The sequence below is a fragment of the Struthio camelus genome, chromosome 1, assembly GCF_040807025.1.
Source record: "Struthio camelus isolate bStrCam1 chromosome 1, bStrCam1.hap1, whole genome shotgun sequence".
In the NCBI taxonomy this organism is placed as follows: Eukaryota; Metazoa; Chordata; class Aves; order Struthioniformes; family Struthionidae; genus Struthio; species Struthio camelus.
Window position 1 is genome coordinate 153,512,450 of NC_090942.1, and position 24,051 is coordinate 153,536,500.

General features: G+C 39.2%; 1 protein-coding gene across 1 annotated transcript in view; it reads left to right on the top strand.

Moving 5' to 3' along the window:
- The window catches only part of LOC104143367 (uncharacterized), a 417,508-nt gene that overhangs the window by 62,689 nt on the left and 330,768 nt on the right, over positions 1–24,051 (top strand). The window contains exon 4 of the mRNA XM_068925206.1: positions 7,544–7,660. The gene's annotated coding sequence lies outside the window, so the exon portion shown is untranslated. The remainder of the gene's footprint in view (positions 1–7,543; positions 7,661–24,051) is intronic.

Sequence of the window (24,051 nt, forward strand, 5' to 3'; positions counted from 1 at the left end):
TGATGCAGATTTGCAATAGTAGTGGATTGCACCATGCAAAGAAAAAGAAACGCCCCTGCCTAAGGAAGATAATTACGTTAGCCTTTATGTTTGAGTACATCACAGGCAAACAGTGAAGCAGTGGGAGGAATACAGTTGGAGAACACCTACAAGTACAGAGTTTTAGCAATAATGACACTGTTTGCTTACAAAACAGAATAAGGAGAGGGAGAGTGATGAAACAAGCTTAAATGCCTTGATATTATTGTTCTGGTAACTAATATCTTCTGGATACAAAATCTAGAAGAAATAATACTAACATTTACAGCTTACATTTACACTAGGACTGAATGGTCAGCATTCCACAGAAAACTACAGGAAAAATTTAGCTCTTTGTGCAGCAGATATATTGTCTGCATCCATGAGACTAGCAGGAAGTGTTCTGCATGGCGGGTGAATGCAATATGAAATACAAAGAGAATTAAAAACAGCAAAAAGTAAATTCCGTTAGCAAATCAATATTGGGACTGAAGCCCTTAAAAGTCATTAAACTTATAAAAATCCTAATGGTAGAATACAAAGAAAGACATTGTGTCCTGGAGAAAAGTCAGAAAAGTTGTGTGGGTTTGGGGGTGTTTTTTGTTTGTTTGTTTTGATATGAGTCATGGAATATCTATCAGGATGTTCCAGATTCAAGTCTACTGTGCAAACACAGGAAATTCTGTATATGACAATAGCTTCCAAGGTCTAAAGAGAAGAAGGAGGATGCATGTAGATGTACCTGATAATCTGGAAGAACTAATGGAGAAGCTCAGCTCAGGGAATGCAATAAAAAGAAAAGAAAATCCAAATAAGCACAGATCCTTGAAATCTCTCCCTCTCAAAACAAAGCCAAAAACAAACGAAAACCAAATAGGAATAGAGGAATACCATAGCCTTCACCCTCTGGTTCCCATGGAACAAATTTATTTACAATTTAAAAGGCTTAAGAGGAATCTGGACAGAAAGGGTAGCAATTCAGCTAATTTTCAGCACTCCTGAAGATGGTACTTTATCCCAAAAGTGATACATGAAATACAAGAAAGAAATGCAGCAGTCATACGATTCGTATTTTAATACATGCAACATCAGAGAATTGCAAAATCTCATGATACATGGTGAGTGAAATCTGAACCTAAATCATAACAAAATACAAGTCAGCACAAAACAAATGAATTATTGTGGTTCACAAAAGCAGAAGGAGAAGAATCCGAAGAAAATGAAACCATGTAAGTAAAGGTGCAAGCCTGTCAAAAAGAAATAGATATACCGACACATCACTCTTCTGAAAAGAGCTAGTGACCTGCTGCTCAAAATCAAAACTACAAATGGTACCTGATAAGCAGGCTGAAGAAACTCTTCAAAAACATGAAGGGACCTATTATCTTTCACTGAAAAAGAAGAATTATCTCACAAGCAGCACTGGAACAGCAATATTGTAGACAGCAATGCCAGAGATGTAAATGCAGGCATAGCTAAACTGTAGAAATTTTGCCATGGGGTGTTACACATGCCAAAAGTTTAGACGGGTTCGTATTCCTGGAAGAAAAAATCCATCAAGGGCTATTAAACACAAACCTACCATCCATGGCTCAAAAAAGTCCCAGAGCTGGGGGCTGGGAAGCATCACAGTCTGCTTGCCCTGTTCTTATACTCTTCCCTAGGCATCTGCTGTATGCTGTGGATGGGAAACAGACCATTGATCTGACCCAGTTTGGCCAATTTTATGTTTTATATTCTTTGTACAGATGGAGAGTATTGGCGCCAATGCAAAATAATTATACTTGAATTTAAAAAAGGTGGGGGGTGGCTTGTCATTGTTGCTGAAAGTCAGAAATTTCATCAGTACATACATGGAAGAATAGCAAGACCTGTAGCAGATTACAAATTCTTAGAGAGTATTCTGGATAAGGCTCCAGCTTCTGCACTAACACAACTTCTGTGCACAACCTTAAAGCCATAGAAACACAATCTGAAGATGAACAGAAGCCATAAAATAAAATCCAGGAGCAGGTCTTTTTTTCATGTAGTTTCACAGAAAGAAAGGATACAGAACAAAATGGTGTGGAGGAGTTAGGATATATGTTACTGCAAATAAGGTTTTTGAGCTAATTTCTCAGAAATAATGCAAGAAACACGTGAGAATAATGCAAAGAAGCTTTCAAAAGATACGCTTATGTTGGTGTGATTTTAACAAGCGTAACACATACTCCTGTATTTTGGACACAGACCGTTTTTAATAAAAAAGTAAAGTTGTTGGAATAGTGCTAAAGAGGAAAAAAGTAATATTTCAAAAAAAAATCATGACAACTCATATTCTGCTTTACTCACTGTCCGAAGGATATCCATGATCCAAAGCCTAACAGAAATAAATACATAAATATTCAAGAAGATACTAGCCAACAAAAATGAGGACAAACAAAAGATTTACCCCAGCTTTGTAAGCTATCTAACCATACCTATGGAAACCATTGCTTCATCTGAGCAAACAGTGAGGAACAGAAAGTTTATATTGGTAACACTTGTAGAGTAGTCTCTTCTCATGCACAGTTGCTAACCAAAACTGCCGAACTGCATAGGTGAAAGAAGACCAAAGTCATCCTAAGATAATATTGCACATCACTGAAAACTTTCATGGAAAATTCTAGGATACCACTGTGAAGTTCAAATAGTTAGTGGCATGGTAGCTGAACACACAACTGATTGGGTTATATGAATCACGACTAGTGGTTGCACAGCTGTTTGGCTAAGTTACAGATCATCAAGGGGTCTCTGCAAGCATGCCACCTCCAATGGTCAGCAACAACATGTGAGAAAACCAACTTTTGCCCCTATAAATCTCAAAAGGCAATTGCCAAGTATTCTGGAGATAAAACATTTCTAGCGAGGAGGAGGTACAAATGTTAGAAGAAGCTATGGGGTACCTACAAGCGTAAGGAGGAAGACTTGCTAGATATAGGAGAAAACTCAAATCCAAAGAGCAGCAGTACCATGAAAGTTTCTAAGACTGGTATCCACGAATGTTGGTAATGGTATCTCCAAGCTTCCTTTCACTGCAGAGGAGAGCCATGGGAACACAAATGATTAGAAGCTGCTCTTTTAAAAGAGGCACCCTGAAAGCATGTTTTATTCTTCTCTTTTTTGTGCTTAAGTGAGCCACAGAGGTAAATATATAGGATGAACAGGAGGGAAACTCTCGTACCCAGTGTTTTGCAGACCTGTGCGTAATCCAAAGAGAAGCAATAATGGCACTGACCTACGCGCTGCAAAGATGTCTCTGTCCCACATGTATCTGATATCGCCTTCATCCTTGCCAGAGGAACCAGATTTTCAGGATTTCAAGGTTTTTTCAAGATTTTCAAGAATTTTCTAGAATTGATATATCCATTGATTTCTATAATTGATAGAGAGATAGATAGATATAAATACATCATTTCAAGCCACCATATCAAATCTGTATTATCTACATGTTATCAATCTTCCTTTAAAAGTCTGTAAAAATAACAAAGCCATTTATTTTTAAAAAGCCACATAAGATACAATGAATTGTTCATGCTTTGTAAGGTAAGGAGTAACATTAATTGAGAATTTGAAATATTGATAACTAAAAAAAAAAAAAAGCTTTCGCCATTCTTTTGGCCGTCTTTAGCCAGAATATTGTAAAGTGTCTTAGAATGCTGCATTAGTTTCATCATTGGAATGAACTTTGTGGAAGGAAGAATAAAATCTTCAGTGATAAATACCTAACGAGCTTCCGGAGCCAAAGAACAGTGCATGCCAGGGAATGAGGACAGAAAAAAAGAAAAGAAAAGAAAAAAAAAATTACAAGCAGGGAGCAGGGTTACCCGTGTTGTAAAGGGAAGAGAATGTGAGACTTGCAACCGGAAGTGAATGGCAACCTGCCAAAGCAACAGTTTCACCATCTGCAGCAAGGTCATAAGTCAGAGCCATCCTTGAAAGTAAGTCCCAGGGAAGATATCTAAACAGAACCAAGGAGGGCACTGTCTCTGCTTCTTGAGGATATCCAATATGCTACTGACAGCCTTCCTGCCAGGGCTGCGTGCAGGCGCCGCGCGCGCTGGGAATGCTGCTCAGCCACAGAGAAGCCATCCTCTCTCCTTCTCACGTGGCAAAAAACACGCTCGGCACCGGGTGCTGCGAGAAGGGACCTGGGGACGGGCTGGGGTGTGGGGGTGGCTACCATCCTGGAACAACTGCTTCCCTCTCCTCTGGGATAACCCATTGAAAATGGGAAAAAATGGCTTGGGCGAACAAAGGACCCAGCTGGCAGGCACAGGGTATTGGCTGAGGCAGCTCCGCTACAAAAGGCATTGTCCGGAGAATAAGGGAGAGCTGAGAGATCAGGTACGCGGCATGTGGACTTAGGCTTTTCTATCTGTGGATTTGGTAGAGCTAGATATTAGGATTCATATTCTGAATTACTGTCAAATTTTACTTGAACTGTTTTTTTCTTTTCCCCCTCAGAAAAAGTAAAATTTAGGAAGAGTGTGTAATATCCAGCAAACGGTGGCCTCTAGCACCGTACCGGTATCAAATGACAGGACCAGCAAATAGAACGTCATCTCACCAGCACTTTGATTTGTCACTCCTTGAATGCAAGCCAGTCCTTTGGAAATATTTCGCACCTTCTTTTTTTCCTTTTTCTTTTTGCTTTCTTTCTTTCTTTTCTTTCTATTTCTTTTTAAGTGTGTAAACATTCTGCCTTGTTCCCATATAGCGTTATAGAAGGTATATGAGGAGGAGTCTTGAAACATTTCTGTTCTAATAATCTTCTTCCAGAGAGAAAGAACAGGGCAAAAGGCTAGTGAGAAATTTATTGTCTAGCATGCAGTGTGTAATTACCATAACTCACAAAAAAAAAAAATCCACATGTTGGTGTGTTTGATTTATGCCATCAGAAGTGTAAGGTTACATGAAATAAATGGCTAATTGGGTTAATTTAATAGCAGGTTAAATCTTTCTTTTATTTTGTACTAAAGGAACATTAAAAATAGTGCAATTTTCAAGAGGTCTTGGAAAAGTAGAGTAGAGTTTCTTGATAAAAAAATATAAAGTGTTCCTACTGCTAGGTTTATGGTGGGAGTTACTGGCATTCTTCCAGTTCACCGCATGAAAATCTAAGCTGCCTGTATAAGTACAGAATTTAGTGTTGGGTCTTAAGGTTTTGGTTGGCACATTGCCAAAGATGTTATGTATTTAGCTGGGAAAATTGCCTAGAAGTTAATTGAGAGGAAAACACTAATATACATCCTCCACCACCTTAAAATATGCTATGGATATGCATATGCTGCTGATCCTTGATAAAGCATGAGTGTTTGCAGTGAAGAATTACTTTAGAATTGATCCTCAAATTGGCTAGATTGAGTTTTTCAAGCCTCTCCATTCACCGCATTCACAAGTAATATTATTGTTTCCTCTCATGTCTTTTTAATTTTCCTGTTTGTAATGTCCTTATAAATCTCCAGCAGCCAGCCACGACGTGACAACAGGCTCCTTTGGCATGGGCAGGGCTGGGGCACAGCATCACTTGGACAGTTTTGTGCCACTTCTGTGTACCACGTGCTGTTAATTGCACCCTCCAGGTCTTAGTTCCTCTGCTTGCGGCAGCCTGAAAGCGTATAGCACGACTGCTTGTCTTACTACCACTGCCATCCAGTAAATCCCAGCAGCTCTGATTACAGAGCGGGCCTTGACATTTAAACCGCTTAAGAGCAACAGATGATTTTGCCTGCTGTGCCACTGACCACACTGCACGCTCTCGGCTGGTGGAGCGCCTTGGGAGCTCAGCATGCCTGGGACCATCTAGCCGCTATGCAGGGAGACGTCAGCAAGCAGGCAGCTTTTTGTATCGCCAGAAAAATGAATTTTTCTCATCTCAGTAGGTAAAACAGTGTCTCTAGACGGCACTGAGCCAGTCTGCAGCAGTGGACCTTAAGTGGTTAATGACCAAGCACATCCGTAAATAGGCTTCAGATCATGTCAGACAATAGTCTACCTTTTGGGGTAAGGAGACTGGGAGTTGAGAGGCACAGGAAAGCAAAATTAGGAGCTATGTTGAAAGCAATAAGGAAAAGGTTTTTTTTCCAATGGTAACCAGCTGTCTTCTTTTGTACACCCACTGGATGCTCCCGATGCATTGGGCTAGAAGAGACATGAGCAAAGTAGAAACAATGACATTTCGCTACTGTACGAATTCCCTCTCCCTTCACTTAATCCTGTTCTTATTGGGGCCTTGTGCTGAAAGCTGATAATTTTGATGGCCCCTGAATAAAGCCAGTAGCTTGAATTCCTGCCACCAGCCCCTTTATAATGAATAGGGCTAATGAATGCTGGTAAGTGGTAGGAATCTGTGACCAGCTGCATCAAGGCAGGTAATACAGCTCAGATTTAATTGGGAGCAGGTATTGGAAGGCTGTATTACTTTAATTGGTGAGGGGGTTTTCTAAATGGAAAGGACAAAGTATAATGGACAAATTGTGCTGTACAATAGCACTTAAGCCGGGATTGTATGCATTCGTTAATCTGTTGAGGAATGAGGCAATTCTAAACAATTTTCTCAGTGAAACCAACTCCAGAAAGCTTGTCCCTTTTGTTCTCCCTTGGGAAAATGCAAGATTGAAACAGAAAATACCTTTACCGAGGCAATCATTTGCCACGTGTGGAAAGCGGATACAGCTGTAAACTATGAAAGAGGGATCTTTGTAGTACAATAAAGGATGGAAAAAGAGATAAAGCTGAGGATAAGAGTGGGCCTGTCACTGCATCTAAAGGAGGAATAAAGTGATGACATTTACAGTGACAGATGAGACTGTAAAGAGAACTCAGGACAATTTAGAGAGGGAAATTTGATATTTAAAAGAAAGGGCTCTGATAATTAAAAGTAGCATTACATTAAACTGTTACGCATGTCATTAGTGACAGAAGGGAACTAGTGCCTTTTGAAAAGTTAATGATTCGCACAGACCTGCTCTTGAAACTTTGTATTTAGTAAAGTTCACTTGAACGCAGCATACTGTATGCGACACAGCATAAATTTGCTCAGTGTTTTGTAGTAGGAAGTAAGAAAGTTATATGATAATATGGAAGGTGTACTGTAAATACCATATGCCAATGTGTGTACAGTGTGGGTGTATATGTGTAGAATCGTTGTACGCTGGAGGTCCAAGGTAGAGTTGAAAACCCAGAGTATATAAATATTGTCAAAAATGCTCATTCTGTGGAATCCTTGCAAAAGACAGGATGTCTTTTTTTCCTCAAGGCACGGGTTCTTCACACATGTTTTATTTTTGCCTTGTTTGTGTTTAGCTAGAGCTGTTCAACCTAGTGTGATTATGGCAATAGAACGGAGCTTAAAAAGTAACCTTCAAAGGCAGAGTATATTTACAGTGGAACAGAACAGAACATATAACCAATGTATTTGACTGTTACAGCTGCAATGGGTTAAGAGAGCGTTTGTAACTGAGTTCTGTTAACAGGGCTTTTGCTCCGGTATGCTTCATTACAGGTGGGAAAACGAGAAGGATTGTATGTCCTTCAGAGTTCATGTAGGCCGGGCAGTGGGAGGAGAAAAACAAAACGAAGCTGAAAGTGAGTGTTGAATGGGCTTTCCCAGGATCCCCAGGTGGGTTTCATGTATTGCCTAATGCTGAAAATGAGACAGATTCAGCTTTCTGTGCTGCTTGTAAAGGCTGAATTATCTTACCTTTACTATTGTTCACAACTAAAACTCAATACGCAAAGCCGCAGCTTATTTCAGAAATTCTTTGTCAGGAAGAACTACTTTGTTTTCTTCAACATTTTTTTCACTTTTGCAGATAAGGATAGAACTTAATCTCAAGCTTGGAAAATATTTGTGTAAATGCATAAGGTAAATTCTAAATTAAAACTGACATGCAAGAGTAACGTTATTAAGTTCTAAAAAGGAGCATGAAATTAAAACTTACCTGTATGTGTGGAGAAGGATTTAAAAAGTCTTTATAGAAATTTGCATTTGGCACTGTGTGAACTGTTGTGAAACCTAGTGAGCGGTAGTGAACCTACTTTGCCTGAAATTAGGTGAGATACACAATAAAATAATTTATGGCAGGAAAGCAAAATGACACACAGGGATTGTCTATGTGATAGGCTATCATTTGCTTAGCACACTAAATGAGATGTTTGAATAGTGACAGATACGGAAGAATACAGCTAGAGGATAAGTTAGATTTAAAAATAAAGCATTATTTATGGGATCTGAGTAGACTGTTTTGAAATCCTGAAAAGAAAAAATTAATAATTAGAAGTGTCCTAAGATCAATTTCATGCAATAGTTACATTTATTTATTATGGAGTAAATAAGGAAGCTTAACGTCATATTGTCTCCTGTTATGTATGGTATGTTGTCCCTGTAGACCATTCCTCTATCCCTGGTCATATGACTTTAAGAAAGCATGCAGGGAAACTCACCTCTGTTGGGGAAAAAAAGGAGTTGCTTTCAAAAACAACTGAATTTCTGATATTTCAAAAACAAATACCCATACCTCCCCCAAAGAAGAGGGGGGGAAAACATAGACTCAGAAAGTGCAGGGACTATTGTAGTTTTCTTGGATATTTTTAGGGAAGCTGGGACCACAAAATCTAAATAACTACTGATGCTCCATTGTGCCTGAGACTCAGATACATTTCAGAACAAAGAAAAAAATATTTTTTTCTTTCACCAATAAGGAAATATCTAAATTTCATTATAGTTTGGATAGTTTTTCTTCTGCATCTGTGTGTTTGCGTGTGTGTATACGTACACACACACATTTATATTTCTGTAAGTGTTTGAAAGAAGTTTTGAGGTGTGATAAGCTTTGAAGTTAGATCTGAAAATAATAGTCCTGTCATAGAGCTTCATTATTTATGTCTGCTTTCTCCTGCCATAAAATTCTCACTGTTTGTAACAGAATCCTCTGTTCCCTACATGACCTAAAGGAAAGAAAAAAACAACAGGGAATTTACAAATTGTGAAAGGTCAGAGATCAGTACACTTGGGCACTGAAGTCCTTTAGAAAATAAGCACATGTACATAGTATCTTACATTTCCTAGCTAAGGTGCCTGAATTGTGACCTTGAAAAGCCAATTCTGTGGTCTGTGGAGTCAGAATTCTCCCTGGCACCCAGCCCTAGCAGCGAAGCGGAGCTGCACAACCCACCCCTCCGACGTGGAACGAAGCCACGTGATAATTTAAAAGGGTCTTCAAGCAAGTGCTTTATGGTAGTGAGAGCTGGCTGCTACTAATCTGAATTAGGCTGAAAGAGAGCACTGCATGGTTGCATATCCTCTCACCAGAACCTAAAACAGCTGCTGCAGCCCTGCTCTGTGGCCCATGGACGTCAATAATAGAGTTCTTCTGCTTCTGGGAAACCTATGGTTGGCAGACAGGATTGCTTACTTACACTTGCTTCTCAGAAAAAAGTTATGTTAGTTGGTAAATTAAATATATTAAATACCTTCCTGGAATAACACTCTTCATGAAAACGATTAGGCTGTCTGTGGGATTTTATGCAAGTGGGGCTGAGACACTAACAGTGGTAATAACATGTGGTCTGTATGATGGAAAAACTTAAAAATGCCGTTCATCGCATGTGACTTAAAAATACCTTTTGTAGCCTTGTTCCACTGCTTCTGGAAATGCAGTGTTTTAAATCTCCTTCTTTTGATAGCTGCTCTTTAAAGGTTCGAGTACTATCTGGCCCTCCCTCTAGCTGGCTGAGTAACTTGCCAGTGAGTGCTTGTTTAGCTGCAACTTCTGCAGATGGGGCAGCAGCACCCGCGCAATTCTCATCATGTCCAGGCTTCACATGGAAGAAGCAAAGGGAAAATGGAAATATGTGCCCTTTCTAGAAGGCTAGCATCTCTGCAGGTATGAAAGCAAGAGAAGGGGAGTGCCTGTGTCTGGGCTGATCCCTGCCGCAGTCCTCTAACGCATCTCCCCAGGGCAATGCTGCACCACGTTATTCCCAGTGTAGTACTTTTTGTGCTCAACACACCTTAAGCGTCATTCTTTCATACTAAATAATTGCAGACTTGAGGATGTGTGTGTATGTGGAAGGGATGGGCAAAGGGAAGAGAGGAAGGAAATATGATGCTTCCATAAATAAATCAGCTAGCTGGATATTGAACTGCTCTTTACCACGCTTACAACCTTCTCAAACAGCTTCAGTCACAAATATGCTATTCTGTAACTTTAAGAAATACCATCAATGGTAATACGCTCTTATGTGGACTTTCAATTTTCTGCTTCTGTGTTGCAGCTGCAACTCAGCTCTAATGTTGAGTCATTTGCCACTTGCCAACTGCTGTCTTATGCCTCTTAGAGAAGCGAATCACCGTTCATGCCAAATTGTCCAAGGGCTCATGCTGGACTGTGTCACAGGCAGTCAACAACAGAATATGACCACCTTGGACATATTCTAACTGATAAAAGTATCAGACTACTCCAGAAGTATTTTCAAATGTAAATGGAAGGTGGAAATATTCCCTTTATAACCTCACGTTGTTAGACATGTTTGATTTGAGTTAGTGTGCAAATGATCATGTTGGGAGTTATGTTTGGTTAAAGAAATCTTTTGTTATTCATCTCTTACCCAGAGTAAGGTGAAAACCCTGGTGTAATGGAATTCGGTGTAGATTTTCTAATTCCCATGAAGCTATACTGATTCACTCTTATTCAAGATCTGATTCAAGTACATGAAGAAAGTGTTCTGGTAGAAGCTTTAGGAAAGAGGAGGAATAAAAAATTGAAAGCAAATAGGAGAAAAGGAGTCTATTAAATATAAATCAACCACTGAAAATTACATCCAGTGCTACAGATCTTGAAATTTTTCTACATTCTCAAAGCTACAGATTTTGGAATTTTACTACATTCTTCCTTAGGAAAGTCTGAAGATGAATAGATACTGTTTCTGCCTCTACCTACAGAAGATCAGAGTAAAGGAGAGGTCATGGGCTAACGCAGAATAGTTTATTCCTATCTCTCCTTATTTTCTCATAAGTGGCAGAGGCGGACTTCCACAGATCATTTTTATTACTTTTGCCCTGGTTTCGTACTTTCAAAATAAAATATAAAACAAAGCATACTGGGCTTCCGGTAGTTTTGGAGAAAGAAAAAGAAAAAGACACTGCCTCTGGGATCATGTAAATGAGTTTTCACTGTCTATGCAGATATTCTGAGATCATTCAGCTAGGTCCAGCATAAGTGTGGCATAACTCTTCAGAAGATGCTGTATATTGAAACATATAATTGAAAAATGTAAAAATGTAAAGGATAATTCTTTCCCAGGAAACGCTCTTCGTCAGTCAAAGTAGACAATGTAATTGAAAAAGAATAAAGAAATGTGATTTCGTTCAACTTAAGCTAGTGTAAAACCGGAGAAACTCTAATAAAGTCAAACAAGTTGCACGTAATACGCTTAGAGTACATGAGGACACCGTCCAGAGTTCTAAAGTGCCATATTTTGCTCCTTTTCAGTGAAATTTACTAAAATTCAGAAATGCAGTCCATACTCAGTAGACCCATTAGTTCTCCGCTCACTGTGCCTGAGCTGCAAAAGCATGAAATAGAGAATGTGGAAAGGAAGATGAAGTGTGCCTGAGTAACGTACGCTGTACTTTTCAATTTAGAGTGTGGGAAGACTGTGTTTACATTAATGAATACTTACGAGCAGTCTGTCTAACTTGGGAATGGTTTACTTGTCAATACTACAAGGAAGGCTCTTAACAGTGGAGTTTTTAATGAGACTTCTAGGGCTTCCTTGTTTTAATTTTAGCATTTGCCTCATAATTTCATCTTCTACTTTGGCTTAAAAATAACTTACATGATGCAGTAACTTTACAGTGCAAAAGTACAGTTGGTAACATTAATACAAATGTAAAAGAAATCAAAATCCCTAAGAACATTAGATTGTCTTTGCATCCTGGAATGGTGTTCCCTTTTTAGTTATCAATATAACCGACTTCGGTCTCTCTTTTCTCGCTTGTATGTATGACTTGACAAGTGGGAAGGGGAAATCTACTTGAGAACCAAAGTAAGTAAATGAATTTTGGAAACTTCTGAAGCAAAAATGTGCTGTGGGTATTTTGATTATGTAACCTGTCTTTGAGTGAGCAGCCACTGCCATATGCAAGTTCATAAATCATGAAAATGTTATCTGCTAAGGCCAGTCCTCAGGAATTCCAGACCCTGGGGACAAGAGAGGAAGGCTGGAGAAAGGAAGACTCTCCCTTGGTTGAGGAGGATCAGGTTAGAGATCTTTTGTCCAAACCTGACATCCATAAATCCATGGGCCCTGACGGGATGCACCCACGAGTGCTGAGGGAGCTGGCGGATGTTATCGCTAGGCCACTCTCCATCATCTTGGAAAGGTCCTGGAGATCCGGAGAGGTGCCTGAGGACTGGAAGAAAGCCAATGTCACGCCAGTCTTCCAAAAGGGCAAGAAGGAGGAGCCAGGAAACTACAGGCCTGTCAGCCTCACCCCCATCCCTGGAAAGCTGATGGAACAGCTCACCCTGGAGGTCATCACTAAGTATATGGAAGACAAGAAGGTGATCAGGAGTAGTCAGCATGGATTCACCAAAGGGAAATCATGCTTGACCAATCTGCTAGCCTTCTGTAATGGAATGACTGACCAGGTAGATGAGGGGAGAGCAGTGGATGTTGCCTCCCTTGACTTCAGCAAGGCTTTGGACACTGTCTGCCATCACATCCTCATAAGCAAGCTCAGGAAGTGTGAGTTGGATGGGTGGATGGTGAGGTGGATTGAGAACTGGCTGAATGGCAGAGCTCCGAGGCTTATCATCAGCAGCGCAAAGTCTAGTTGGAGGCCTGTGGCTAGCGGTGTCCCCCAGGGGTCAGTCCTGGGTCCAGCCTTGTTCAACGTATTCCTCGAGGATCTGGATGAAGGGACAGAGTGCACTCTCAGCAAGTTTGCTGATGATACAAATCATCAGCATCCGGGAGGAGTGGCTGACACACCACAAGGCTGTGCTGCCATTCGGAGGGACCTGGACAGGCTGGAGAGCTGGGCGGAGAGGAACCTCACGAAGTTCAAGAAAGGCAAGGGCAGGGTCCTGCCCCTGGGGAGGAATAAGCCCTTGCAGCAGTACAGGCTGGGGGTTGACCCGCTGGCAAGCAGCTCTGCAGAGAAGGACCTGGGAGTGCTGGTGGACAGCAAGTTGACCATGAGGCAGCAATGTGCCCTTGTGGCCAAGAAGCAATGTGCCCTTGTGGTCTTCTGGGTTGCATGAGGCAGAGTGTTGCCAGCAGGTGGAGGGAGGTGATCCTGCCCCTCTCCTCAGCCCTGGGGAGGCCTCACCTGGAGTCCTGTGTCCAGTTCTGGGCTCCCCAGCACAAGAGAGACATGGCACTACTGGGGAGAGTCCAGTGGAGGGCTACCAAGATGATTAAGAGACTGGAGCATCTCTCCTATGAGGAGAGGCTGAGAGAGCTGGGCCTGTTCAGCCTGGAGAAGAGAAGATTGAGAGGCAATCTCATCAACGTGTATAAGTATCTGAAGGGGGAGTGTCAAGAGGATGAGGCAATCTCTTCTCCGTGGTGCCCAGCAACAGGACAAGAGGCAATGGGCACAAACTGAAGCCCAGGAAGTTCCACCTAAACCTGAGAAAAAACTTCTTGACTGTGAGGGTGACAGAGCATTGGACCAGGTTGCCCAGAGAGGTAGTGGAGTCTCCTTCCCTGGAGATATTCAAAACACGTCCGGATGTGATCCTGGGCAACATGCTCTAGGCGAACCTGCGTGAGCAGGGAGGTTGGACTACATGATCTCCAGAGGTCCCTTCCAACCTCAACCATTCTGTGATTCTGTGATTCTGTGATCTGTGCTTCTAATGATGTTGTAGGTGAAATATTATTGAAATGACTCTAAGAGGCTTTTTCCTATCTGAGTCGATCTAACTTTCCTCCTTTCCTGCCGGTAAATTGTTATTTTGATTTTAGTTTCAATTTTCATTTACAACAAGAGGTAGTTGTCTAACTTTTTGGCCAGCATAATGCATATCAGTTCCTATCTGAGCTTTCCCAATCTAATCCTTGTTGCTTTCTTTTTCTGTAAAAAAAAAAAAAAATAGCTTTTTTGCCCATCACTTATGACAACTTTTGAACAGAAAGATACATGACTGAAAAAAGAAGGAAAAACAAAAGAAAAAGAAATCTACTCATTTCGAATTTAGAGATAGCTGACTACTAAAGGGTTTTGTAAAAAGATTCCAGGTAGATCCCTCCTGAGATGAAACACAGAATTTGAAGTCCTGAGCATGAACTGAACATTGTTATAACTGGATGAAGTTTTTGATAAGCTCAGTCACAGAATTAACTTCAACACTTTCACTATTTCTCTTCTTGATCTTTTTCCTTGTCTTGTTGTTTAGGGGGAAAAATGCTATTTCTTTTCATGGATCCTTGCTAATAATAGTTAATCTTTCTTTTCCACTTATATAGAGAGAAAAGACTGGTATTAGTATGTGTAATAGAGGTTACCTAAATTTTAGTAGATATGAAGATAGTCTGCTGTTTGTGCTCTGCTCAGGGGTTCTGGAAACACGGTTTATTGGGAGCCTTCAGCTGTAACACATAAGCTTCTTCAAGCAAAGGCAGTGATCAACAATGATCTTGCAGCAAGACTCTTCAGTCTTCCTTGAGGCCAGCAAGAGATTCCTGTTTCCCTGCCTCCTGAGGTATCAGCAGGGACACTAACCTGTCCTCTTGCTGCTGTAACACACCAGAAAAGGACGTCTATTTGTACAAGGGAAGAAATTTGTGCTTGCTGTGGCTATTCTTTTTCGATATTTTTTTCTTTCCTTCTCCTCGGGGTCCAGTTAGATTTGTAGATATATTTTAAATGGGAAAGTTTTCCTGTTCAAAATCTTGTGCGGTATCTGCACATGCATAGCTGGCTCTGTTGCAGAGTGCACTGCAGCTAGTAACCAGTTGCCAACGTTCAGCACCAAGCATCCATCCATTTCAGCTAGCTGTCAGTACCTAGTGCTTCTGGAAAGCAGAGTGCTATACCCCATTGTTGTATTGTTATATATTTGTCATCCGTGTTTCTTAAGGTGACAGTCACTGGTGTGTTCTGGTACACATGTACTGGTAATCCAGACACCATATCTGCTCTCAACACAAGTCTGATTCAATAACCTTTCCCCTTTCCTTTTCCTTTCCTTTTTTTTTTTCTTTTTTTTGGAAAAAAGAGGGAGAGAGAAGGTGAGGAGCAGCAACCTTCACATCGTAAAATCATTTATGCCTCTAGGGGACCAGTCATTATCCTGCTGTAGGTATTTCAAGTTGGCAAATCAATGGAGAAGATCAGGAATGAAGATGAAAGACCCAGCTAGTCTTGACCCTTGCCATTTCTTTTTTCAAGTGTCCCTCAGTGTTGATCATGCAAAGAGTTGTGCTTAGGCTTATTTTACCACTAGCCAAGTTGGAGAGAACTCATCCTCCTTTTGAACTTATCCTTTTTTTCTCCAAAGGCTTTTTGAAGCAGCCTTTGGGGTTAATGTTTTGTCTTTCGCTTGCTCGAGACTTTATTCTTTTCCTGAAGGCTCTGTGAAAATATTTCTGTCTTCTTCCTTATATTGTAATGATCGTCATGTAATGACAATAATGACATACATGGTCCAATCTTACAGCCCTAGAACCAGAAAACCAAGTGCAGGAATGTCCTCATAAAAGCTTTTGTTCTGAAACAGGGCTAAGCATGATGAATGAATCATTTACTTTGGGGACTGCTGGAGATAGTTCCTTTAATGCAGAGGCAAATTCTGCTTTATAGCAAACCATGGAGTGTGAAAGAATGTCAGTGACTGGGAAGAGCAAGGCTTCTCCATATGAAAGTGGGCAGTATTATTCTCTCCCTTGCTCCACTAAGCAAGTTGTAAAAGGTAAAATCTGTTTTGTAACAAAGGAGGACTATCTGCTATTTTAATTATTTACATTTTATGTGGAAAAATAGGGAAAACAAAAGTGCCCCTTCCAGATTTAGTGCCGCTATAATGAACAAAGGAGAGGATGTTTTGCTGAATTGCTTCTATGGGGCAATCTTGTTACTAATGTCTATTTGCAACAGCAAATCAACATCATTTTGAATGAGCAAAAGAAAGAACCAACTAAAATCTAATCTCTATTCTTAACTGAGAGGAATATACATTATCCTTATTGTGACACTCTGGAAAAAAAAAAAAAAACTTTTAATGAGAAAAAGAAAGTTCCCAAAATAAGGTTTACGAAAAGTTCAGGAAGTACAAAATTACGGAAAACTGTGTGTTGAAGAGAGAGAGACATTTTATTGCCTAGTTTGAAGCTCCTTAAATTTGCCTGGCTTCTAGAAAGTATCTAGCATTTTTTGAAAACATATTGTCTTTAAAAATGTCTCTTGTAAAACATCAAAACTACATTATCAAACTCTATCTTTTTTCCTTGCTCGCCTCACATGTCCCAAGTTGTATGCTGGAGACCTTGTAGGCTGGTAGGTTATTTTAGTCATAAAAAATACTGAGAGTATTCTTTTGGAGCTTTTAAAAGTAAGCTGGATTAAGAGGTATTCAAGCTTTCCATGGCCTAGCCCTTACATTGCGGTGGAATGTGGAATTCCCTTTTGATAATATGAAAGAAAAAATATATTGTTTCCAATGAAACATGGAGATGTTTCCAAATGAATTCCCCTAATGAAGAAAGCATTTCCCCATAATTAGTCCTTTCCCCCATCTCCTCCCCTCCACACACTTTTTCAGAAGTGACCAATTTCCCACAGAGCAGTGTTTGGACATATTCTCAAATACCTCCATTTTAGTATAAATTTTAACGTAACTGGTGTAGTATATAAAGCTGGAACAACAAGTCCCAAAAGTGTATCAGTCACAGTTTTAGATTAATTCTTAGACTAGTCATTTGAGGTTTTAGCAGACTCTTAGAATATAAGTTTTTAATGATCTGGAAAAATCTCAAATCATAAGACTTCCACCACCTTGTAGCTTATTCTGCAGAAGATGTGACCTCTTCTCTTTCAACTTATATCAAAGATGTATCTTGATTCAGCAGCCTTGAAGGTGGAGGGATGGAAGGAAGATGGGAGGAAGGACTCTGAAGATTTGTGAGTCTCCCATGTTGCTATGTTTTCTCTGGTGGTCACCAAACTCCTTTAGCTTTCTCTATTCTTTAAAGAAGAGATTTGACAGAAGAGATTTTGGCTGTAAAACCAAAGACCCAAAGGGTATTTCTGTATGACATCCAAATATATTCCTTCAGTGTGGTAGGAGCTGAAGAAGCTACAGGCTGGAGTGAAGAAATAGCTGTTATAAATTAAGAAATGACAAGTTTTAGATTTAGCCAAAAGCTAATGATCTTGAAAAATAACCTTCAGGAACTGCTTTAGTTTTGGAGATAACTATGTGAGCTTACTTCTCCCAAGTCTGATGACATGAACCCCACCTGGCAGTCAATCCTGCCACAGTTGCTTGCTGAATGAGATGTAACACGTTAGTGGTACCTCTTTGAGGTGTCCATATTCTAACCATGCTTGACCCTGTGTTAGCATGTGAGGACTGTTCAGACATTTTGAATGTGCAGTAACTTCTCAAGCTATTACCAAGAAAGATTTTTATTGAAGATACTGAAATGTGAGCTAATGCCCTATTGTTTGTGATATTGGAAGACAATAATTGACAACTACTGTAAAAAATATGAAGTAAATTTTTATCTCGTGTACTAAAAAGGCCATTTACTTATCTCTGTTTCTATCTTTTCCTATACTTCCCAACAAAGATCTGCATAGCTATTTATATTCATATTTCAGTAGTTCTTTTCAGTTAATCCAAGCATTAAATGTTTTATTGATTTAACTTCATAACCTCTGCTTCTTAGTGGAATTCCTTGAAAAAACATACAAACAGCCCCCTCTTATGCTTGAGCACTTCTAGCACCATCTCTTTAGTCTTACTGCTACAGAAGACCTCAGGATACAAGTCTCCTTGTCATCTCTAAAATGTAGTTACAGCATCAGAGAATGTGGAGGCAGCATTGTCCCGTTGAAGAATGAAAGCAGATCGCAGCTTTAGTTTACTGCTTAATGCTTAAGAAATAGCCTTTACTGCTACTTTGACACCTTTGGTCCTACACATACATGAGGCTGAAGTAAGGGATGTTTGTTTTGTTTTGTTTTGTTTTTACTTCTCCAGTGTTCCTTTGTTTAGTGCGTGGCACACAGAATAATCCTTCATGATGGAAAGTCTGCTAATTCACTTTTGTAACCTGCTGTTGATTCTCGTGGGTTTGTTGGCCAAGGACTTCTACTAACAATGTTGTATGACTTTCATCTTCAGCTATCAGGAGAGATTTCAAAATCTAGGACCAATTATGTCTATAGAGCATATTCATTTTTTAGACTTGATACTTCATCATCTGGGAATAGTAGGATTTTATCGCTAAGGCTGAACTGTTGAACACTGTAGCATTACTAGTTAGAAAGCAAAATTGATCTGAAAAAAGAAATAGTTTGTGTTATCAGTTGCTTTTCTGTCAACCTTCTCTCTCTCAATCAAGAAGTGAAGTCCTTAGAAAATGAATATACAAATGTCTGTTGTACAGCAAGATGTTCTTTAATTTACTTCCTTTTGTTTAAAAGTGACGTCTGTTTAGCACATCGGTTTAGATATGATTTAAAGCAGTTGACATGACAGATTGAAAACTTAAAATGTAGCATGAATAATACACAGTAAATTTATGTTGGGATGTTTTTATTCACTAGGGAGCCCTGAATAAGTTAGCAGCACTAGCAGCCACAACTTGTATACAAGGGAATAATTTGTATTTATTTCATTCTTGCAAGGAACTAACTGGTGTGTATATATGCATATATTGTGTGTGTGTATATATATGTATGTATGTATCTATGTGTATGTACATAGTCATCTAACAGGCTCACACACACCAAAAAAAAAGGCAGTTTATTAACAGTTAGCATATCATCTCTAAATGGAGCTCACTGCAATTTGAGATGTGCCCTGCTAGGAGCTAATGAGCAAACTCCTGCCTAATATTGACAATTAATCAGGCATAAAAGCATCTAGGATCAGGACCCATTGCCAAACATAGAAGACTCATACAGACTTCAATGAAACATGATATGTGAACAAATTTGTCTAATTGTATATCAGTCCTATGAACAAATTCCCACCAAAACACTTAATTATCTACAGTACAGAAGCAATGCATCCGTCTCAGAATCTGTTAGTGGCTTTTTGGTTTGTTGTAAGCCATTTACCGTAACTAATAAATTGAAGGAAGTATTATTAGGTTTTCTAGCCAGTGTTCCTGTTTTAATTGGTTTTGTATACTTGAGCCAATGCCTGTGCATTGGCTAAAGTAACCAAGTAATGGCTACAAAATAAAAAGTGATCGTTATTGTATGAACAAATTTCTTCTACTGGGGAGGGAAGATTTGGTCTCAAACTGATAAAAACGTTCTCAGAATTCCCGGAAAGCAGTGCAGTAAAAAAGTGATCTTTGCATTCAATAGCAGAAGAAGAAAATCTATTATTACTGATGCAGAAAACATGTATTTGCTCTGATTCTATGTGCTTAATATTGATAATAATTCTAGTACATGATTTTTCTTTTTTCTCTAGAACAAAAATGTGTACTCTTTTTAGTTTAAAATTATGGTAGAGGCTTTTTTGGCAACATCAACAGAAAGCCTGTTATGACACACAACAGAAAAATCGCTTGAAAAAGTATTGCTCTTACTCACTACAGAAGAATGATTTGTGCAAAGATAAGATGCTTTGGCCTTGAGACACACAGGAGTAAATTGGGTAGTTTTCCTAAGAAGCATTCTTGTTGAACTGCTTTTTTTTTTCCTGTTTCTGTTGACAATATGGATCTGTAGTATATATTGTTGGATCTGCTGTGTGATAACACAACAAAGCCTGTGTTACGCTCTCAGCAGTGCTATTTATACTTGGTAACATTTTTCAGAGTGATGCTTTGGTGTTCTACTGTTTTTAAAGCAGACAAGATAGCCTGCACTCCCCCCTAACCCCCCTCCCCCCCAATAAATAAATAAAAGCAGCTGTAAGTCAGATTGGAGTTTGGACGTTTAGAAAGACGGCTTAACAAAAACATGACACTTATGGACAGTAAAGCACCTTGTCTGAAGTTGGTTCCAGTTTGTTTGCAGATGAAGAGCTATGTCCTCCAAATGATGGACTATGAGCCAGAGTCCCAGCCAGAGCCCAGTGCTTATAACTGGGGAAGGTAACAGCTGCTCAATCTTTTTGCTTTAGCCTGATACTTCAAATGGAGAGCAAGGACCATCTCTGGCACTGGGCTGAAGACCAGGCCATGAGTAGCTGTCACCTGGAAACCTCCACAGCAGAAAAACAGCAGTTTTAAGTGGAAAGCATGAGCAGTGGAGGACCTGGACTAAGCATCTGCTCATTTTTAGTTGAAGATATGACATTACAAGAAAGCTCAGTATCACTGCTGAGCTTTCATGTTGAAGTGTATCTTCATTGTGGTCTCAAGGACAGGCCTTTCTGTCCTGGACGCCAATCAACAGTTTTCAGCCAGAAGCTGAAGTGACACTTACTCATTGCTGGAAATCAGGGAAAGAAGCAGGCAAAGATTTATGCTAGGCAACAGCACAAGGTTTAAGTCATCCTTAGACAGCAAAGAGAGGGGAAAAAACCTAAAAATTTAACGCTGATATATTTTGGGATACACAGTGGTCACTAAAGATAAAACAAGATTTACCACAGCTTATCCTTGTACTCAGAATTTACATTTCCATGTGCAACACTCCACTATCTGGTAATGTCTAGCTTTCTGTGTTAACCATTTGGTGCAAGTGTGTGGTTTGTATGCATATGCACACTTGTGTGCATGTTTGTGTGTGTATGTCCATGCCTCAGCTTAAAATCAGGAAGAAACCCAGTGGCTGCTTGTTAAATGCTGAATTTCACTTGTGATTACAGTATGCAAAAATAAACAGTGGGACTACAAACTAGGAAGGAATAAGGTCAGTCAGTTATATTTCATCTTTTTATTTCCAGTTGTACTAATAAGCGAGAAAAAAATGAAATTGCAGCATTTTTATGAATCAGCGTCTGCTTCCTTCAGCATGTCAGTGTCCTATTAGAATGGCTGAAAGCAGGATAGCCTCTGTGGCTCCAATACAGGAAACAAGTTTTTTAATGGTGCAGAGTGAAAATATATTCTTAATAGGTGGAGGAAACTTTTATATTTTTGGATATAAACTTATGAAGATGTCTAATCTTTCATTAGGCCTTCTTTCTCACTTTCTCTAAGTAGATAATTCCTTCTGCTGTTTTTGAAACATCATTTGTTTTGGTTAGTAACTATCAAAGGAAAATATATTAACAGCTATGGTGTCATAGGTCTGGCTTTCTCTGAAGTCACAATAAATCAGTAGTTTCATGGGTAACTTGCTGCACCTATAACATGCAGACATGGAAACACAGCTATCACCAAGGATGTTCTTCGGTAAAGAACAGGAGAAGCAACCTTTGCATAGAACATTTTTAGCACCTTTAAGTGTCACTCTTTTCCTCATACACTTTCTAAATAGAGGCCGTAGATGTTGTGATATCTTTGGAAACAGGAAAGAGTACTCCCTTCTCCCCATTAAAAATCTTTCCTCAAGAGAGCCACATTCTAACAATCGAGTCAAAATAAAAGTATTCTGTGCCCAGGATCAGGTGCAGCATGCTGAGGGAAGAGGCTGGCGTAACTTTGGTCACTGGCTCTCTCACTCCCTCGCTGCAGCTCATGCTGCTCTGTTGCAAGCTTTTGACATGGCAACAGGACTACAGAGCATTCTTACTCAGAAAGGGACATCTGCCCTTGCTCAGCCTCAGATAGTTTGTTCTTCCTGCATAATCACCCTCCTACCCACTGTAATGTAGATGCTATAATGTAATGTGAGGCACGTTTTGGGTACCCTGAACGAAAAATGGCAGAAGCATTGTCATAACACACACAGTACAACTGAAAGAAAAAAAAACCTGTAAATGTGTGTATGCATGCATGCATATATAAATGATATTATTAGAATTGCATAAATGTAATTAATAATAATAAAAATAAATACATTTTATATATAGTATAAACACATTTATTAATTTGATATCTCTTAGTGCAAAAAAAAGTAGAATATTTCTATTAATTTGCAGCTGTTTACTTTTAAACATGTTTAACTTAAAAATCCTTATTAAAGCCCATTGACTATCAAAACGCTCTGGTCAACTCAAAGAACATCTTGAGGAGTTAAAAACATTTAGTAATGCATAGTAAACTTATGAAACCATTTACAATTTTAACTTCTATATTAAAAAATTCATTGAAAAAAAAATCAAGGAAGCAATCTTCATCTTAGAACTCTTTATATTTCAAAATATATTTGCCAAGTGGAATGAGGCTGAGCTATTTATGAGCTCAGCCTCCAGGCTCTGTCAATTGTCTTGAAGATTGATCTACAATTGGCAGGCGATGACTGGAGATAGAGACAGGCAGTGACTATGTAGACCAGCCAATAGGTTTGGAGTAGCTATAAACTTAGGCGAAACGACCAGTCTCCTAGCACATTATGCTTTGGGGGGTTTTATGAACTGGTGATGATCAACTTTAATTTCCTTAATGCTTCCTAAATCCATTGGCATTTGGAGGTGGAGGAAGATGCAGGTGTTTTTCCCATGCAGAAATTGGTTAGTCAATATAAGGTCTAATTGCTGCTGCTAATTACCTTTTGAAGAGCAAGTAGATGAACACCAGCTTGAGGCATCCGCTGACATACTAAGTAACAGTTTAAGGTAACAACAACAAAAGCCATGAAGGTAATGTATAGATTAAATGACAACATGTTGAGATGGATACAGTCTGAAGGATACCAATATTCATTGCATTCTGAAAGGAAAATACTACCCTACTAGCCTATTAGCTGTTTTTTGAAAGGTCACAACAGTAAAAGACTTTTCCAAGCAACACAATGTGTCTGTTCCTCCAGAAAGCCTTGAAGTACAGTCCTAACTGGAAGGATATATTAACAAGGTAAGTAGTCATAGGATTATGGTCATAGAGGATTATAGTCATAGTCTAGTCATAGAGCTCTTTCATGATTTTAATCTGACCAAAAGGGAGGAAAAAAAAAACATAACAATATCTGACTAACTTTCAAAATGGAGGAGGATTTGGAACCAAGCCTTGCTGCTGAGGACTGAGTTTTCCTTTGAGCTGAGTCTGTAGCCCATGACCTTCAGAAGGCACTGCATGTGTTTACAGTATTATGCATATATTGTGTGTTATTTTACTTTAATAACATGCCTCTTCTTGGAATTTGACATTGTAGTGAGCCTAGAGGAAGAACTTAATCAAACCACTGAGGTAATCATAAAACACTAGAATATTTCTCAGAAACATCTGTGAAGTTCCTATACTTCAGGAGTTACTTATAAATAGACAACTAATAATAGGGTGGTGTCTGTGCAAATATTCAAAGTTTTAAACGCAGAAAGTAAAATATAGGGAAGAACACGTAGTAAGTGTAGAAGATAGATAGACTAAAAATATGCTTAGGTCTTGAGTGAGGCTATGAAATAGGAGTTATGCAAAGTTTGTAGAGATGTTTGTTAGACCAGATGATATAGCTGGAAAAACAAACTCGGATACACAAGACCTTTCTGAAGTCTGAAGTAGCAACCAATAGTAACGTAGTCACAACGAATTTAAAATAAAAAGTATATTTCACTATTTTATATGCACTAGCAGATGATATTGAGATAGAAGATAACAAGAGAAATAGTTTATATTAGCATTCATTGCAGTAAAATACTATTTTTTTGCTCCTAGCTTTTTAGATTATCAAGGAGCATTTGAGGAACATCATTTGTCATTACATATCTGCTTTTTTCACATGATAAATAACTTTTTAAAATTTGCTGTAAGTTATCCTTGCAA